This window comes from Bos grunniens, chromosome 12 (assembly GCF_055505025.1).
Source record: "Bos grunniens cultivar Pamir isolate PY7600 chromosome 12, Bosgru_T2T1.0, whole genome shotgun sequence".
NCBI lineage: Eukaryota > Metazoa > Chordata > Mammalia > Artiodactyla > Bovidae > Bos > Bos grunniens.
In genome coordinates, this window is record NC_141176.1 from 1,136,430 (window position 1) to 1,155,469 (window position 19,040).

At 40.8% G+C, this 19,040-nt stretch overlaps 1 long non-coding RNA gene across 1 annotated transcript; it reads left to right on the forward strand.

The window, feature by feature from the left end:
- Positions 1–379: 379 nt before the first annotated feature.
- Positions 380–9,577, forward strand: LOC147361321 (uncharacterized). Its single transcript, XR_015137565.1, has 2 exons — positions 380–1,673; positions 9,198–9,577. It is a non-coding gene; the product is annotated as an uncharacterized LOC147361321 (long non-coding RNA).
- Positions 9,578–19,040: the final 9,463 nt, after the last annotated feature.

Below are 19,040 nucleotides of genomic sequence, written 5' to 3' on the forward strand. Positions count from 1 at the left end.
TATTAATCAATACACTGCCAGGGACACAGCAGGTAAGGGATATGGAGACTTAGCAGCAAACATTGGCCCAACAAGTGAAAAACCCTTCACCAATACAATTGCTAATCAATCTTTTAACTGTTCAAAGGAATCTGTATTTAGACAGTTTAGAACATCTTATGCCTCTCACAGTTGGGAGGCTCTGAACAATCACATGTGGCCGGAAAAACCTATTCAGGCAGGCTAGAGGACTTCCAAAGGAGTTTGTAGGTTGAAACACTATCAGACCCAGGAACTTTATTAACTGGAGCTGTAAGTTAACTCTTTTTTTCAGGGAAAGGTAGTGGGGGACAGCCCCTCATAAAGTCAGAGGTGTAGGTGAGAGCACAAAGCAGAAAGTAGGCAGACTCTGGTTTTGGAGGTAGATGCTCAAGAATTTCCAGAGTGACTCCTGAGGCTCAATCCCGCCTTTGCGTATGCCAAGCCTCCTTCCTCATGACCTTTGCCATGGGCGGAGCTCCTGCTCCTGGCAAGTGTGTATCTGTTAACCCCCAATTCCTAATTAATCCCTCCCCCTTTCTTCCTCTTTGGTTACCATAAGTTTCCATTTCTTTGTCTGTGGGTCTATTTCTGCTTTGTAAAATATGTTCATTGATACAATTGCTTTAGATTCTACATATAAATGACATATTTATCTTTGTCTGACAGACAGCATTTAGTATGATAATGTTTCTGCGAATAGGATTATTTCATTCTTTTTTATGGCTAATATTCTATTTAAACCTCAACATTCAGAAAACTAAGATCATGGCATCTGGTCCCATCACTTCACGGTGAGAGAGTAACAGGCAGGAAGGCCAGGGGTCTCCAAACGGAGGAAGTAGGCTGCAAGTGTCAGACATTTTTATCTCTCTTAAGCAGGAGGAGGAAACTAGCGAGATATATATATATATTTTTTTTTTTTCCTTCTCTATACAAATTTAAAAGGAGGTTTCTCATAAAATACTGTTGCCATAATGACACCTGGTTTCACCTGAAGTTAACTATTCTCAAACCTTGAGTTAACCAATGCATTTTTATTATGGAAATTTTTGTCTTAAGCTATGTCAATGTACTATGCATTTACCCCAGGACTCTGTCTTCAAGTCGGTTGTGTCTAGTGGCTCAGAACCTACTTGACAAACCAGTATGTTATACTCAGATATTGTTCCCCTAATCTATGTAAATGAAATTATTTGTATGGTAATCTTCCCTTCTACAAGATTCAAGTCAATCATTTTATGGCCTGGGATGAATCATCAAGTGACAAGATTATCCCAAAATGCATCTTATGGATGAAGGGCCTAGTGCCATTCTGAGTTTTAAGACATTCCTTTCTTTCATTAACAGACTGGGGTCACACAGAGTCGGACACAACTGAAGTGAATTAGCAGGAGCAGCAGTGACTATATAACATCCAGCTAAAGACTAGCATGGGGGTACTCTTTCTGCCCTCTTCTGATGCCTATGTCAGAAGCTTGCTCTATCTCCTTTATACTTTAATAAAACTCTATTACACAAAAACTCTGAGCAATCAAGCCTTGTCTCTGGCCCCAAATTGAATTCTTCTCCTCCAGAGGCCAACAATCCCTGTGTCTTTTCGTTCAGCAATAACCTTTCATCTTGGAGGCTCATCCGGGATCCTTAAGGACAAGGTAAGGATGCTTGAAGCTCTAGTTCTTTGTTCTCCTAGAGAACACGTTTTCTGCTGTACTTTACTAACTCTAAGGTATGCTTGTGTGAATGAATGAAATGCCCTGAGCGAAGCAAGTGAAGAGCCCTTCTTTCCGGTTTCTGCTCTGCGGTTCTGTGGTGCCCTCATACAGCTTATGGCAGAAACCTGTCGGGGGTTTACCTGCCAATGCCAAAAGGCACCCAGCATCTCCTTTGGGGACCAACCAGAAATGGGCAAAGTGTGTGGACCAAACTCTCCTTTCTCAGTCAAACTTTTCGGTCTCTGACCATTTCATAACTCCTTGGGGATTAGAAGTACTAATCTCATCTATCAGATCATAGACTTTCAAGGGACTTGTAATCAATGTTGTTACTGTGTACTGTGGCTTAGGTCTCAAACTTGGATTGGTAGTCAGGAAGCACCTAGCCTCACTAGGAATCGAAAGTTTGAAAGCTAGATGGAGCTCTAGCTCCAAGAGCATCTCTGAGGTTAAAGGTTACTCAGATTGGGACTGCAATGGGGTTTTTTTCCTTTGGTAAGGCTGGCTCTTAGTGGACCAGAGGAGGCTCTTACACTGGTGTGGTGATGCTTGGAAGGAACATCTCAGTTTTATGTTTGTATTGGTCTTATTGTGGTCAGGAATATACTCAGGGTCGTGCACAGGCAATCAGGTGATGAATGTTTCCCCCAGCAGTTTAGCTTGGGAGGCATTCTGGAAGGTTACTCTGATTGCACCCCAGGTGGGATCAGAGGCAAGCAAGGTTTTAATGGTGAAGAGCTGGATGTCAGTCAGGGCTGCCATCAGATCTACCCCTGGTGCATCCTCACCCAGTCTCGGTGGTAGAACCGGGAGGGACGAGTATGACGCCTGCGTCAGTAAGGGACAGACTAAGTCCGACCAGGAAGGAAAAGTTTTGTTGTAAAGTCTGTATACACCCCCATCTAAAGTAGGGAGGGTCGCCTCCGGTAGAAAGATGGCACTGGTCACTTTTTTTCTCTCTTACAGATGGGAGTAACAATTCCAGCCTCACTCCTTTGAACTGTATCCTGAAAAACTGGGATAGATTTGATCCCCAGGGCTTAAAGAAGACATACCTGGTCTTCCTATGTGATACTGCATGGCCACAGTACCCTCTGGAGGATGGAGAATGGTGGCCAGTTGGAGGGTCTCTTAAGTATAATGCTGCTGCTAAGTCGCTTCAGTCGTGTCCGACTCTGTGCGACCCCATAGACGGCAGCCCACCAGGCTCTGCCGTCCCCAGGATTCTCCAGGCAAGAACACTGGAGTGGGTTGCCATTTCCTTCTCCAATTCATGAAAGTGAAAATGAAGTCGCTCAGTCACGTCCAACTCTTTACAACCCCATGGACTGCAGCCTATCAGGCTCCTCCGTCCATGGGATTTTCCAGGCAAGAGTACTGGAGTGGGTTGCCATTGCCTTCTCCTTTAAGTATACCCGGTTCTGAAGAAAACAAGGGAAAAGTGATCTTAAAAGATAGATTTCTCACTCAGTCAGCTCCAGATATCCACCGTAAGCTATTAAAATGGGTGTATGGATAAAATCAGTCTTTTGATAATCTGTTACAACTGGCTCAGGCAGTCTATTATGGTAGGGAATATGAGGAAAAGAAAGAAAGGCAGAGAAATACAAAGGAACAGGTGGAAGCCTTTGCAATGGCTATGAAAACCATTCTTAAACAGCCTGTGAAAAATGCCCAGAGGGACCCAGGTGAAAAGGAATGGGCTTGCTATTACAGTGGAAAGGAGGGGCACCTCAAGCGGGATTGCCCTCAGGCATCTAAGCCGCCCCTGGCAAAATGTCTGGTCTGCAAAGGACCACACTGGTAGAGGTCTCAGGAGTCAGACTCTCAAGACAATCAAGACTGAAAGTGCCCCGAGGTCCCCACACAAGCTCCCATCCTAGTTACACCTGAGGAACCCCAGGTATTAATAACTGTGGGGGGGCCAATCCATTGATTTCCTTTTAGACACTGGGGCAACTTACTCCGTGCTTATTGAAGCCCCTGGCCCACTTTCTTCCTGAATCACTTCCGTAATGGGACTATCTGGATGAGCCAAAAGGTATTATTTCTGTAAGTTATGACTGGGACTCTGTGCTATTTTCACACGAGTTTCTGATCGTGCCAGAATCTCCCTCACCCCTTTTGGGGAGGGATATACTGAGCAAGGTCCATGCCTCTGTTTTCATGAATATGGAGCCCTCCCTTTCTTTCCCTTTAGTTGAACAAAATGTAAATCCTAGAGTATGGGCTGTTGGAAAATCTCTGAGTTGAGCACAAAATGCTATTCCTGTAGCTGTCAAACTCAAAGACCCACACTTATTTCCAAATAAGAAGCAGTATTCACTGAAACTTTAGGTTAAGGAAGGGTTAAAACCCATCATCTAAAATTTAAAGGAGCTTGGACTATTAGTTCCTTGAAACAGTCCATGCAACAATACTATTTTGGGTATAAAGAAATCAAATAGTAAATGGAGACTAGTTCAAGATTTATGAATAATAAATGAGGCTGTAGTTCCTTTACACCCCGCGGTCCCTAATCATTATACTCTATTGTCTGAAATTCCTGAAGGAGCCAAATATTTCTCAGTAATTGATTTGAAAGATGCCTTCTATTCAGTGCCTTTGGTGGAGGAAAGTCAATTTCTATTTGCCTTTGAAGGCCCTACGCAGCCAGTTTCTCAGTTAACCTGGGCAGTTTTGCCCCAGGGATTTCGTGACAGTCCTCACTTATTTGGACAAAGTTTGTCACGGGATCTACAAAACTTTAATAGCTCTGAAGCAATCGTGTTACAATATGTAGATGATATTTTGTTCTGTGCTGAGAAAGAGGAAGCTTCTTCATGAGCCTCAGAAGATTTCTTAAACTTTCTGGCAGGCTGCAGTTACAAGGCATCAAGAGAAAAGGTTCAGCTTTGTCAACAATCTGTTAGATATCTGAGTCTAATCATATCAGAAGGGACTAGGGACATAGGCCCTGAGAGAATTAAACTTGTACTAAATCATCCTCTACCTATGACTCTAAGACAATTGAGAGGATATTTTGGAATCATAAGCTACTGTCACATTTGGATTCCAGGCTATGGGGAATTTGCCCGGCCTTTAAACTTATAGCTGAAGCTCAGCAGGCCCAAACTGACAAACTGGTTTGGCCTCCAGATACTCAAAAGGCTTTTAAGGTTCTTCAGACTGCTCTCCTGCAAGCTCCTGCTTTGAGCTTGCCCACAGGGTCAGAATTTAATTTGTTTGTTACTGAAAGAAAAGGTATAGCCTTGGGAGTTTGGACACAGCCCCGAGGGACTCACCAGAAACCTATTGCTTATCTAAGCAGAAAATTGGATGTAATTTCACGTGGGTGGCCCCACTGCCTAAGAGTAAATGGGGCAGTGGCTTTATTAGCACCTGAAACTTTAAAAATAATTAATGGACGAAACCTTACTGTACTGATTTCTCATGATGTGAGTGGAATCTTAAAGTCTAAGGATAATATTAGGGTGACAGACAGTTCAGTTCAGTTCAGTTCAGTCGCTCAGTCGTGTCTGACTTTTCATGACCCCATGAATCACAGCACACCAGGCCTCCTTGTCCATCACCAACTCCCGGAGTTCACCCAGACTCACGTCCATCGAGTCAGTGATGCCATCCAGCCATCTCACCCTCTGTCGTCCCCTTCTCCTCCTGCCCCCAATCCCTCCCCGCATGAGTCTTTGCCAATGAGTCAACTCTTCACATCAGGTGGCCAAAGTACTGGAGTTTCAGCTTTAGCATCATTCCTTCCAAAGAATACCCAGGGCTGATCTCCTTCAGAATGGACTGGTAGGATCTCCTTGCAGTCCAAGAGACTTCCAAGAGTCTTCTCCAACACCACAGTTCAAAAGCATCAATTCATCGGCACTCAGCTTTCTTCACAGTCCAACTCTTACATCCATACATGACCACTGGAAAAAACATAGCCTTGACTAGACAGACCTTTGTTGGCAAAGTAATGTCTCTGCTTTTGACTATGCTATCTAGGTTGGTCATAACTTTCCTTCAAAGGAGTAAGCGTCTTTTAATTTCATGGCTGCAGTCACCATCTGCAGTGATTTTGGAGCTCCAAAAAAATAAAGTCTGAAATTATTTCCACTGTTTCCCCATCTATTTCCCATGACATGATGGGACCGGATGCCATGATCTTCGTTTTCTGAATGTTGAGCTTTAAGCCAACCTTATCACCCTCCACTTTCACTTTCATCAAGAGGCTTTTTACTTCCTCTTCACTTTCTGCCATAAGGGTGGTGTCATCTGCATATCTGAGGTTATTGATATTTCTCCCGGCAATCTTGATTCCAGCTTGTGTTTCTTCCAGTCCAGCGTTTCTCATGATGTACTCTGCATATAAGTTAAATAAGCAGAGTGATAATATACAGCCTTTACGTACTCCTTTTCCTATTTGGAACCAGTCTATTTTTCCGTGTCCAGTTTTATCTGTTGCTTCCTGACCTGCATACAGATTTCTCAAGAGGCAGGTCAGGTGGTCTGGTATTCCCATCTCTTGAAGAATTTTCCACAGTTTATTGTGATCCACACAGTCAAAGGCTTTGGCATAGTCAATAAAGCAGAAATAGATGTTTTTCTGGAACTCTCTTGCTTTTTCCATGATCCAGCAGATATTGGCAATTTGATCTCTGGTTCCTCTGCCTTTTCTAAAACCAGCTTGAACATCAGGCAGTTCACGGTTCATGTACTGCTGAAGCCTGGCTTGGAGAATTTTGAGCATTACTTTACTAGAATGTGAGATGAGTGCAATTGTATGGTAGTTTGAGCATTCTTTGGTATTGCCTTTCTTTGGGATTAGAATGAAAACTGACCTTTTCCAGTCCTGTGGCCACTGCTGAGTTTTCCAAATTTGCTGGCATATTGAGTGCAGTACTTTCACAGCATCATCTTTCAGGATTTGAAATAGCTCAACTGCAATTCCATCACCTCCACTAGCTTTGTTCGTAGTGATGCTTTCTAAGGCCCACTTGACTTCACATTCCAGGATGTCTGGCTCTAGGTCAGTGATCACACCATCGTGATTATCTGGGTCGTGAAGATCTTTTTTGTATAGTTCGTCTGTGTATTCTTGCCACCTCTTCTTAATATCTTCTGCTTTTGTTAGGTCCATACCATTTCTGTCCTTTATCAAGCCCATCTTTGCATGAAATATCCCCTTGATATCTCTAATTTTCTTGAAGAGATCTCTAGTCTTTCCCATTCTGTTGTTTTCCTCTATTTCTTTGCATTGATCACTGAGGAAGGCTTTCTTATCTCTTCTTGCTATTCTTTGGAACTCTGCATTCAGATGCTTATATCTTTCCTTTTCTCATTTTCTTTTTGCTTCTCTTCTTTTCACAGCTATTTGTGAGGCCTCCCCCGACCGCCATTTTGCTTTTTTGCATTTCTTTTCCATGGGGATGATCTTCATCCCTGTCTCCTGTACAATGTCATGAACCTCATTCAATAGCTCATCAGGCACTCTGTCTATCAGATCTCGTCCCTTAAATCTTTTTCTCACTTCCACTGTATAATCATAAGGGATTTGCTGTAGGTCATACCTGAATGGTCTAGTGGTTTTCCCTACTTTCTTCAATTTAAGTCTGAATTTGGTAATAAGAGTTCATGATCTGAGCCACAGATCGTGAACTGACAGACAGTAGGCTTCTTAAATATCAGTCATTGTTGTTAAAAGGACCAGTAACTAAGCTTAAAGTTTGTGGAAAATTAAATCCTGCCACTTTCCTTCCTGAGAAGGAAAATGAAACACCTAATCATGATTGTTCCCAATTTCTAACTTTAAACTATGCAGCTCGGGAGGAACTAATGATACCCCATTAGACAATCCTGACATGGAAATATTTACAGATGGCACTTCTTTTGTTTGAGATCGAAAGAACAAAGCAGGTTATTACACTGTGGTGACTGCTAAACAGGTTTTAGAAGGAAAGTCTCTCCCCCAGGGAACCAGTACTCAGTGGAGCTTGTGACTCTGACCGGAGCTTTAGAGTTAAGCAAGGGGCAGTGAGTAAATATCTACACTGATTCTAAATATGCTTATTTGACTTTACATGCTCATGCTGCAAAATGGAAAGAAAGTCAGTTTAAAACAGCAACAGGAGAACCTATTAAGCATTTCAGAGAGATCGAGAGACTTTTAACTGCTATATATTGTCCTAAAGAAGTAGCTATTATGCATTGCAAAGGACGCAGCAGGAATGGGAGTAAAGTAGCCTAAGGTGGCTACTTGACAGCTGGCTGACTGTCAAGCCAGAAAAGTGGCACTTTAAGAAACCCTTTTACTGCAGACGCCTTTGATCTGGACAGGTTCTGTGGAACAGGGAAAACCACAATATACTGAGGAAGAATTAGAAAGATATGAGAAAAGAGGAGCAAAGATTACTGATAAAGGATGGTTACAGTCTGAGAATGGACAATTAATAATTCCTGAAAATACTCAATGGAAAATTATTAAGGGTTTACACCAGAGTTTTCATTTAGGTGCAGAGAGTACTTACCAAATGGCTTCTTGTTTGTTTGAAGGTAAAAATGTAATGGAACCTTTAAAGAACAGTATCAAAAGGTGTGAGGTTTGTCAAAAATAACCCAAAGACTGAAAGCTAGCAAAATCTGGATTACAACTAGTGGAAAGTATCCTGGAGAGTACTGGGAAAATTATTTTACTCATATGCCAAAAACTAATGGATATTCTTGCTTACTAGTTTGGGTGGATACTTTTACTAGATGGATTGAGGCTTTTCCCTGTCGTTGTGAACAGGCTAAGGGGGTTATAAAGATTTTAATCCATGAAATTATCCCCAGGTTTGGGCTGCCATGGAGCCTTCAGAGTGACAATGGCTCTGCCTTTAAAGCTGCTGTAACTCAGGGGGTATCTAAAGCTCTAGGAATAGAATATCACTTACACTGTTCCTGGAGACCCCAATCCTCAGGGAAGGTTGAAAAAGCTAAAGATATTATCAAAAGACATCTGCATAAATTAACTCAAGAGACGCAGGACAGTTGGATTAAAGTCCTACCCATAGCTTTAATGAGGGCTCGAACTGTCCCCCTTTGAATGTATTTATGGAAGATCTTTCTTACGCACAGACATTGTTATAGACCCTGAAACCTTGGAATTAACTAGTTATGTAACTCAGCTCTCAGCTTTTCAACAGGCATTAAGAAAACTCCTTGAGATGACTCCTCACCAAGCCTCTGAGTCAAGCAAGGCTCTATTTGAGCCAGGAACCGAGGTCCTCATTAAAACATTGGGATCTGGGGGCCCATTCCTCGAACCCCTCTGGGAAGGCACTTACCAGGTTATTCTTTCCTCTCCCACAGCTGTCAAAGTGCCAGGAATTGATTCGTGGGTACATCACACCCGTGTTAAGAGGTGGCACCCTCACCAAAACTAAGTGATGTCATTTTATGTCTTTACTTTCTATGCTCTCACTTCGTACTTTTCAGATAGGCCTGATGATCTATGTGACCCTACTTCTGATGACTCCAAAAATCCTGAGTCTGCCATTTGATTCTCAAGACAATGCCTTCCTGACCTGGGCTCACTCCTACGCTGCATTCCACAATCAGTCTAACTGCTGGGTCTGCGGAGGACTCCCCTCTTCATCAGTTGAAGGCTTCCCATGGTGGACATCTCCACTTCAAGGAAAAGGCTTTCTCCAAGTCTGTGATACCTTTGACAACAATCATATGTGATGCTTCTTCTTCATTTGATGATATTTAACAACCCTAAAATGGACTGGTGCGACATTTTGTACTTTAACTATAGACATAACGTCACTTTTAATTTTGATTTTAACTTGTTTTAATGACTTTTTTGCCCTGCATCTGTAACTGTGTAACTGGATTTGTTTCTAGTCGCATGAAAGCTTTTAAGTTACAAATGGTTGCTCAAACTCCTGCTACTGCTGCAGCTTATTCCAACTACTATTTGGGGCCCCTGGATCAGAAATACTCAGTATGAGGGTTAGGAGAATATGTTGCTTCACCAATTTAGGGACAACGCCCCTTGTCAGCTCGGAAGCGGTTATAGAATGAGAATGATGCCCATTTTCCCTAGGCAACATAATTCTCCTAAAAGAAAAGGGGGGAATGAGAGGGTAACAGGTAAGAAGGCCAGGGGTCTCCAAATGGAGGAAATAGGCTGCAACTGTCAGACATTCTTATCTCTCTTAAGCGGCAGGAGGAAACAAACTAGCGATATTTTTTTCCTTCTCTATACAAATTTAAAAGGAGGTTGCTCTTTAAAATACTGTGTTGTCATAATGACACCTGGTTTCACCTGAAGTTAACTATTCTCAAAGCTTGAGTTAACCAATGCAATTTTCTTATGGAAATGTTTGTCTTAACATATGTCAATGTATTATGCATTTACCCCAGACTCTGTCTTCAAGTCGGTTGTGCCAGTACTCTTGCCTGGAAAATCCATGGACAGAGGAGCCTGGTAGGCTGCAGTCCATGGGGTCACTAAGAGTCGGAGACGACTGAGCGACTTCACTTTCACTTTTCACTTTCATCCATTGGAGAAACCAAAATCCACTCCAGTGTTCTTGCCTGGAGAATCCCAGCGATGGCACAGCCTGGTGGGCTGCTGTCTATGGGGTCACACAGAGTCAAACACGACTGAAGTGACTTAGCAGCAGCAGCAGCAGCTGTCTTCAAGTCAGTTGTGCCTAATGTCTCAGAACCTACTTGACAAACCAGTATGTTATACTCAGATATTGTTCCCCTAATCTATGTAAGTGAAACTATTTGTATGGTAATCTACCCTTCTACAAGATTCAAGTCAATCATTTTATGGCCTGGGATCACTTGTCTGGTGCCAAGATTATCCCAAAATGCATCTTATGGATGAAGGGCCTGGAACCATTCTGAGTTTTAAAACGTTCCTTTCTTTCATTAACAGACTGCTAGTGACTATATAACATCCAGCTGAAGACTGGCATGGGGATACTCTTTCTGCCCTTTTTCTGATGCCTATGTGAGAAGCTTTCTCTATCTCCTTTATATGTTAATAAAACTTTGTTACACAAAAGCTCTGAGCAATCAAGCCTCATCTCTGGCCCAAGATTGAATTCTTCTCCTCTGGAGGCCAAGAATCCCAGCGACTTTTCGTTCAGCAACAACCTTTCAATGGCAAACAGTGGGGAAACAGTGGCAGACTTTATTTTCTGAGGCTCCAAAATCACTGAAGATAGTGACTGCAGGCATGAAATTAAAAGACGCTTATTCCTTGGAAGGAAAGTTATGACCAATCTAGATAACATATTAAAAAGCAAAGACTTTACTTTGCCAACAAAGGTCCTTCTAGTCAAGGCTATGGTTTTTCCAGTGGTCATGTATGGATGTGAGAGTTGGACTATAAAGAAAGCTGAGCACCGAAGAATTGATGCTTAGGAACTTTGGTGCTGGAGAAGACTCTTGAGAGTCCCTTGGACTGCAAGGAAGTCCTACCAGTCCATTCTAAAGGAGATCAGTCCTGGGTGTTCATTGGAAGGACTGATGTTGAAGCTGAAACTCCAATACTTTGGCCACCTGATGTGAAGAGCTGACTCATGGGAAAAGACCCTCATGCTGGGAAAGATTGAAGGCAGGAGAAGGGGATGACAAAGGATGAGATGGATGGATGACATCACCAACTCAATGGAAATGAATTTGAGTAAACTCTGGGAGTTGTTGATGAACAGGGAAGCCTGGAGTTCTGTGGTCCATGGGGTTGCAAAGAGTAGGACGTGACTGATGACTAAATTGAACTGAATATTCTATTATAAATATATATCACACCTTCTTCATCCATTCATCTGTTGGTGGACATTTATCTTGCTTCCATGTCTTGGCTATTTAGAATTGTGCTACTATATTGGGTTGCATGTATCTTTTAAATGAGAATTTTCAGCTTTTCTGGTGTTATGCTCAGGAGTTGGATTGCTGGAGCATATGGAAATTTTAGTTTTAATTTTAAAGGAAACACTATACTGTGCATACTGACCATTATGTCTACTACTGTGGGCAAGAATTCCTTAGAAAAAATGGAGTAGCCATCATAGTCAACAAGAGTCCAAAATGCAGTACTTGGAAGCAGTCTCAAAAATGACAGAATGATCTCTGTTTGTCTCCAAGGCAAACCATTTGATACTACGGTAATCCAAGTCTACACCCTGACCATAATGCTGAAGAAGTTGAAGATGAATGGTTCTATGAACACCTACAGTACCTTTTATAACTAACACCCCCAAAAGATGTCCCTTTAATTACAGGGGACTGGAATGCAAAAGTAGGAAGTCAAGAAACACTCAGAGTAATAGGCAAATTTGGCCTTGGAGTACAGAATGAGGCAGGGCAAAGGCTAATATAGTTCTGCCAAGAGAATTCACTGGTCATAGTGAACACCCTTTTCCAACAACACAAGAGAAGACTCTACAAATGGACATCACCAGATGATCAACACTTAAATCAGATATATGATATTCTTTGCAGTCAAAGATGGAGAAGCTCCATACAGTCAGCAAAAACAAGACCAGGAGCTGACTGTGGCTCAGATCATGCACTCCTTGTTGCCAAATTCAGACTTAAATGGAAGAAAGTAGGGAAAACAACCAGACCATTCAGATATGACCTAAATCAAATCCCTAATGATTATACAGTGGAAGTGAGAAATAGATTTAAGGGACTAGATCTGATAGACAGAGTGCCTGATGAACTATGGACAGAGGTTCATGACACTATACAGTAACAGGGAGAAAGACCATACCCAAGAAAAAGAAATTTTAAAATGTCAAATGACTGTCTGAGGAGGTCTTACAAATAGCTGTGAAAAGAAGAGAAGCAAAGAGCAAAGGAGAAAAGAAATGATATACCCATTGAATGCAGAGTTCCACAGAATAACAAGGAGAGATAAGAAAGCCTCCCTCACTGATCAGTGAAAAGAAATATAGGAAAACAATAGAATGGGAAAGACTACAGATTTCTTCAAGAAAATTAGAGATATCAAGGGAAATTTTCATGCAAAGATGGGCACAGTAAAGGACAGAAACGTTATGGACCTAACAGAAGCAGAATATACTAAGAAGAGGTGACAAGAATACACAGAAGAACTGTACAAAAAAGATCATCATGACCCAGATAATCACGATGGTGTGATCACTGACCTAGAGCCAGACATCCTGGAATGTGAAGTCAAGTGGGCCTTAGAAAGCATCACTACAAACAAAGCTAGTGGAGGTGATGGAATTGCAGTTGAGCTATTTCAAATCCTGAAAGATGATGCTGTGAAAGTGCTGCACTCAATATGTCAACAATTATGGAAAACTCAGCAGTGGCCACAGGACTGGAAAAGTTCAGGTTTATCCCAATCCCAAAGAAAGGCAATGTCAAAGAATGCTCAAACTACCGCACACTTGCACTCATCTCACATGCTAGTAAAGTAATGCTCAAAATTCTCCAAGCCAGGCTTCAACAATACATGAACCGTGAACTTTCAGATGTTCAATCTGGTTTAAAAAAAGCCCTATAAAATGAAAAGTCTAATTCAAAAATAATAAAAGCCATATATGACAAAGCCACAGCAAACATTATCCTCAATGGTGAAAAATTGAAAGCATTCCCTCTAAAGTCAGGAACAAGACAAGGGTGCCCACTTTCACCATTACTATTCAACATAGTTTTGGAAGTTTTGGCCACAGCAATCAGAGCAGAAAAAGAAATAAAAAGAATCCAAATTGGAAAAGAAGAAGGAAAACTCTTATTATTTGCAGATGACATGATCCTCTACGTAGAAAACCTTAAAGACTCCACCAGAAAATTACTAGAACTAATCAATGATTATAGTAAAGTTGCAGGATATAAAATCAACACACAGAAATCCCTTGCATTCCTATACACTAATAATGAGAAAACAGAAAGATAATTTTTTTTTTTTTTTTAGAAAGAGAAATTAAGGAAACAATTCCATTCACCATTGCAACGGAAAGAATAAAATACTTAGGAATATATCTACCTAGAGAAACTAAAGACCTATACATAGAAAACTATAAAACACTGGTGAAAGAAATCAAACAGGACACTAATAGATGGAGAAATATACCATGTTCATGGATTGAAAGAATCAATATAGTTAAAATGAGTATACTACCCAAAGCAATTTATAGATTCAATGCAATCCCTATCAAGCTAACAACGGTATTCTTCACAGAGCTAGAACAAATAATTTCACAATTTGTATGGAAATACAAAAAACCTCGAATACCCAAAGCTATCTTGAGAAAGAAGAATGGAACTGGAGGAATCAACCTACCTGACTTCAGGCTCTACTACAAAGCCACAGTTATCAAGACAGTATGGTACTGGCACAAAGACAGAAATATAGATCAATGGAACAAAATAAAAAGCTCAGAGATAAATCCACGCACATATGGACACCTTATCTTTGACAAAGGAGGCAAAAATATACAATGGATTAAAGACAATCTCTTTAACAAGTGGTGCTGGGAAATCTGGTCAACCACTTGTAAAAGAATGAAACTAGAACACTTTCTAACACCATACACAAAATAAACTCAAAATGTATTAAAGATCTAAACGTAAGACCAGAAACTATAAAACTTCTAGAGGAGAACATAGGCAAAACACTCTCTGACATACATCACAGCAGGATCCTCTATGACCCACCTCCCAGAATATTGGAAATAAAAGCAAAAATAAACAAATGGGACCTAATTAACCTTAAAAGCTTCTGCACATCAAAGGAAACTATTAGCAAGGTGAAAAGGCAGCCCTCAGAATGGGAGAAAATAATAGCAAATGAAGCAACTGACAAACAACTAATTTCAAAAATATACAAGCAACTCCTACAGCTCAACTCCAGAAAAATAAATGACTCAATCAAAAAATGGGCCAAAGAACTAAATAGACATTTCTCCAAAGAAGACATACAGATGGCTGACAAACACATGAAAAGATGCTCAACATCACTCATTATCAGAGAAATGCAAATCAAAACCACTATGAGGTACCATTTCACACCAGTCAGAATGGCTGCGATCCAAAAGTCTACAAACAATAAATGCTGGAGAGGGTGTGGAGAAAAGGGAACCCTCTTACACTTTTGGTGGGAATGCAAACTAGTACAGCCACTATGGAGAACAGTGTGGAGATTCCTTAAAAAACTGGAAATAGAACTTCCTTATAATCCAGCAATCCCACTGCTGGGCATACACACTGAGGAAACCAGAAGGGAAAGAGACACATGTACTCCAATGTTCATCGCAGCACAGTTTATAATAGCCAGGACATGGAAGCAACCTAGATGTCCATCAGCAGATGAATGGATAAGAAAGCTTTGGTACATATATACAATGGAGTATTACTCAGCCATTAAAAAGAATACATTTGAATCAGTTCTAATGAGGTGGATGAAACTGGAACCTATTATACAGAGTGAAGTAAGCCAGAAAGAAAAACACCAATACAGTATACTAAAGCATATATATGGAATTTAGAAAGATGCTAACAATAACCTTGTGTACGAGACATCAAAAGAGACACTGATGTATAGAACAGTCTTATGGACTCTGTTGCAGAGGGAGAGGGTGGGAAGATTTAGGAGAATGGCATTGAAACATGTATAATATCATGTATGAAACGAGTTGCCAGTCCAGGTTCGATGCACGATACTGGATGCTTGGGGCTAGTGCACTGGGACAACCCAGAGGGATTGTATGGGGAGGGAGGAGGGAGGAGGGTTCAGGATGGGGAACACATGTATACCTGTGGTGAATTCATTTTGATATTTGGCAAAACTAATACAATTTGTAAAGTTTAAAAATAAAATAAAATTAAAAAAAAAAAAACTTAATAAAAAAAATTAAAAAAGGCAGAGGAACCAGAGATCAAATTGTCAACATCCATTCAATCATTGAAAAAAACAAGAGAATTCCAGAAAAACATCCATTTCTGCTTTATTGATTATGCCAAAGCCTTTGACTATGTGGATCCCAATAAACTGTGGAAAATTTTGAAAGAGATGGGAATACCAGACCACCTAATCTGCCTCTTGAGAAATCTGAATGCAAGTCAGGAAGCAACAGTTAGAACTGGACATGGAATAACAGACTGGCTCCAAATTGGTAAAGGAGTACGTCAAGGCTGTATATTGCCACCCTGCTTATTTAACTTATTTGCAGAGTACATCATGAGAAATGCTGGGCTGGAGGAAGCACGAGCTGGAATCAAGATTGCTGGGAGATATATCAATAACCTCAGATAATAGATATATCAATAACATCAGATAAGCAGATGACACTACCCTTATGGCAGAAAGTGAAGAAGAACTAAAGAGCCTCTTGATGAAAGTGAAAGAGGAGTGAAAACGTTGGCTTAAATCTCAACATTCAGAAAACAAAGATCATGGCATCTGGTCCCATCATTTCATGGCAAATAGATGGAGAAACAGTGGAAACAGTGACAGAGTTTATATTTGGGGCTCCAAAATCACTGCAGATGTCGATTGCAGCCATGCAATTAAAAGACGCTTACTTCTTGGAAGAAGAGTTATGACCAACCTAGACAGTATATTAAAAAGCAGAGACATTACTATGTCAGCAAAGGTCTGTCTAGTCAAGGCTATGGTTTTTCCAGTAGGCATGCGTGAATATGAGAGTTGGACTATAAAGACAGCTGAGTGCTGAATAATTGATGCTTTTGAACTGTGGTGTTGGAGAATACTCTTGAGAGTCTCTTGGACTGCAAGGAGATCCAACCAGTCCTTGCTAAGGGAAATCAGTCTTGAGTGTTCATCAGAGGGACTGATGTTGCGCTGAAACTCCAATACTTTGGCCACCTGATGCAAAGAGCTAACTCTTTGGAAAAGACCTTGATGTTGGGAGATATTGAAGGCATGAGAAGAAGGAGATGGCAGAGGATGAGATGGCTGGCTGGCATCACTGACTCAATAGACACGAGTTTGAGTAAATTCGGGGAGTTGGTATTGGACAGAGAGGCCTGGCGTGCTGCATTCCATTGGGTCACAAAGAATCGGATATGACTGAGCAACTGAACTGAACTGGACTGATGACAATATATAGCCTTGTTATACTCCTCTCTCAATTTTGAACCAATCAGTTCTTCCATGTTCACTTCTAACTGCTTCTTCTTGAGCTGTATACAGGTCCTCAGAAGACAAGTAAGGTGGTCTGGTAGTCCCATCTCTTGAAAAGTTTTCCACATTTTTTTTTTTAATTTTATTTTATTTTTAAACTTTACAATATTGTATTAGTTTTGCCAAATATCGAAATGAATCCGCCACAGGTATATCTGTGTTCCCCATCCTGAACCCTCCTCCCTCCTCCCTCTCCATACCCTCCCTCTGGGCCTTCCCAGTGCACCAGCCCCAAGCATCCAGTATCATGCATCGAACCTGGACTGGCAACTCGTTTCGTACTTGATATTATACATGTTTCAATGCCATTCTCCCAAATCTCCCCACCCTCTCCCTATACCCTCCATTAACTCCTCAATCACCACAGTCAAAGTATTTCATGTTGTCAATGGAGCATAAGTATATATCCTTCTGCCATTCCTTCATTTTCTCCATGATCCACTGAATATTGGCTATTTTATCTCTGACTCCCCTCCCCCTTCAAAATTCAGTTGTATATCTGAAGTTCTCATTTCACATACTGTTGAAGCTTAAAGGATTTTGAGCATAAATTTACTATCATGTGGAAAGAGAACAATTGTATGATAGATTGAACATTCTTTGAAATTCCCCTTCTTCAAGATTGGAATGAAAACTAATCTTTTCGAGCCCTTTGGCCAATGCAGTTTTCCAAATTTACTGACATACTGAGTGCACCATTTTAACAGCATCATATTTTAGGATTTTAAATAGCTCAGCTAGAATCCCATCACCTCCTCTAGGTTTGTTATAGTAATGCTTCCTAAGCCCCACTTGACTTTACACTCCAGGATGTCTGGTGTTAGGTGAGTGACCATACCATCACAGTTATCTGGGTCATTAAGATCTTTTTTGTATGGTTATTCTATGTATTCTTGCCAACTATTCTTAATATCTTCTGCTTTTTTTAGCTCCAGTCCTTAATCATGTCCTTTTAGCATTTCTGTCCTTAATCATGCCCATCCTTGCATGAAATGTTCCCTTGGTATCTCCAATTTTCTTGAACAGATCTCTAGCCTTATCCATTCTATTGTTGTCCTCTATTTCTTTGCATCAATCATTTAAGATCTTCTTTTTTTAAAATATAAATTTATTTATTTTAATTGGAGGCTAATTACTTTACAATATTGTAGTGGTTTTGTCATACATTGACATGAATCTGCCATGGGTGTACGTGGGTTCCCCATTCTGAACCCCCCTCTCACTTCCCTCCCCATACCATCCCTCTGGGTCATCCCAGTGCACCAGCCCTGAGCACCCTGTATCATGCATCAAACCTGGACTAGCGATCTGTTTCACATATGATAATATACATGTTTCAATGTCATTCTCTCAAATAACCCCACCCTTGCCCTCTCCCAGAGAGTTCAAAAGACTGATCTGTACATCTGTGTCTCTCTTGCTGTCTCATACACAGGGTTATCGTTACCATCTTTCTAAATTCCATATATATGCGTTAGTATATTGTATTGGTGCTTTTTCTTTCTGGCTTACTTCATTCTGTATAATAAGCTCCAGTTTCATCCACCTCATTAGAACTGATTCAAATGCATTCTTTTTAATGGCTGAGTAATATTCCATTGTGTATATGTACCACAGTTTTCTTATCCATTCGTCTGCTGATGGACATCTAGGTTGCTTCTATGTCCTGGCTATTATAAACAGTGCTGCGATGAACATTGGGGTACACGTGTCTCTTTCAATTCTGGTTTCCTCAGTGTGTATGCCCAGAAGTGGGATTGATATGTCATATGGCAGTTCTATTTCCAGTTTTTTAAGGAATCTCCACACTGTTCTCCATAGTGGCTGTACTAGTTTTCATTCCCACCAACAGTGTAAGAGGGTTCCCTTTTCTCCACACCCTCTCCAGCATTTATTGCTTGTAGACTTTTGGATAGCAACCATTCTGATTGGCATGAAATGGTACCTCATTGTGGTTTTGATTTGCATTTCTCTGATAATGAGTGATGTTGAGCATTTTTTCATGTGTTTGTTAGACATCTGTATGTCTTCTTTGGAGAAATGTCTATTTAGTTCTTTGGCACACTTTTTGATTGGGTCCTTTATTTTTCTGGAATTGAGCTGCAGGAGTTGCTTGTATATTTTTGAGATTAATT